This window comes from Halichoerus grypus, chromosome 5 (genome assembly GCF_964656455.1).
Source record: "Halichoerus grypus chromosome 5, mHalGry1.hap1.1, whole genome shotgun sequence".
NCBI classification, from domain to species: Eukaryota; Metazoa; Chordata; class Mammalia; order Carnivora; family Phocidae; genus Halichoerus; species Halichoerus grypus.
The window spans coordinates 73,326,751-73,328,403 of NC_135716.1; positions in this window are offsets into that span (position 1 = coordinate 73,326,751).

Below are 1,653 nucleotides of genomic sequence, written 5' to 3' on the forward strand. Positions count from 1 at the left end.
AAAGAGGGGGTGAGACAGAGGGGAAGGAGAGAAAAACATAGGTAGATAAATAGATAAAGGTTAACAACGGCTCTGGATTACACGCTATGTTTTTGGCATATTACCCAAGTATACTAACAAGGTTTACCAAAAGAAATCCCAATTATTTTGGATTGGCACTAGAACTAAGGCTGGAACTCTCATCAACTAGATTTTATAATAGTTGTTCCTTGGGGACTGGGAAAGGAAAAACGGGTAACTATTATTTTTACTAAAAGGGATAACTTTAGTAAAAATGAAAGGCATTGAAGATTTAAGAGCCAACTAAACATTCAAAAGTGCATTTCTTTCTTTCTTTTTAAAAGTAAACTCTACACCCAACATGGGATTTGAACTCACGACCGACCCTGAGATCAAGAGTTGCACGCTCTACTGACTGAGAGCCAGCCAGGCACCCCTGCATTTTTTTCAAAAGCAAACTGATTTGAAGTAAAAATGTATGGCACCTGAATGAGAGACAATAACTACCAAACTGGATCCTAATGGAAAAACATATAATCAATATCAAGGACAGGAACACTTTATTGTAAGAAAGATACAGAAAAATTAGAGCACTGAAAAACAGTGCTATTACTACATTGGAGAAGTGGTTATATCGCAATATGCAAAAACTTGCTTAGACACAAATTACATCAGGTGAAAATGAAGAGTATTTTTTATGGGGTCTATGGATTTCTGCCCATTAGGGACTGGAGTAGCAAGCACCTGAACGATTATTGGCTGTGATTAGAAACCGAGTGTCCAACAGGCAAGTACCTTATCTATAGTTCCTTTCGCCTTCATGTTCCTTTTCTGACATCCAACTAATAATTACACCACAAGTCAAAGTAAGCTGGATAAAATATTTCTGATGAACAGGTTCTCCGGGAGATAAAAGGATATATTTTTTATCAGTAGAAAACCAGGCAACGCCAAAACTTATACTCACTAAGATTAGTTCTTTTATCTGCACATGGTAAACAGAAATGAGATTTTTATGCGTAAGTGAATGAATCTTGGGTGCCTGGGTGGCTCAGTCGTTAAGTGTCTGCCTTCGGCTCAGGTCATGATCCCAGGGTCCTGGGATCGAGCCCCGCATCAGGCTCCCTGCTCAGCGGGAAGCCTGCTTCTCCCTCTCCCACTCCCCCTGCTTGTGTTCCCTCTCTCGCTGTCTCTCTCTGTCAAATAAATAAATAAAATCTTTAAAAAAATTTTTTTTAAGTGAATGAATCTTGTTTTTTTTGCTAATAGTTTTTCAGATAATTTGAATGCTACCTCAGGCTCTCAGGTATCATTTCCTGTTTCCTTTTTTCCAAATATTTACTTGTTGATTAAAAGAAGTATGATTTTTAAAAGCCACCATTATCAACAGGATGGCAGTGGGGATATGTCAAAAAAAATTCTCCTGGGCATTAAAAGTTTACCTGCATTAGTCTCTTAGGAGAAGGCTACCAAAAATCAGTTCACTAAGCTTTACTTCTTACCTGTTCTCAGAGCTGGAATCTGGAAACTGGAAACATGAAGACTGTTCTTAAATTTAACTAGTTACATAAAGCACAACAGACTGGAGAATCAGGAAGTCTCCAGCTGTTAGCACAGGACTTGTTCGTAGCACTATGTGTGGTATCCTTCTAT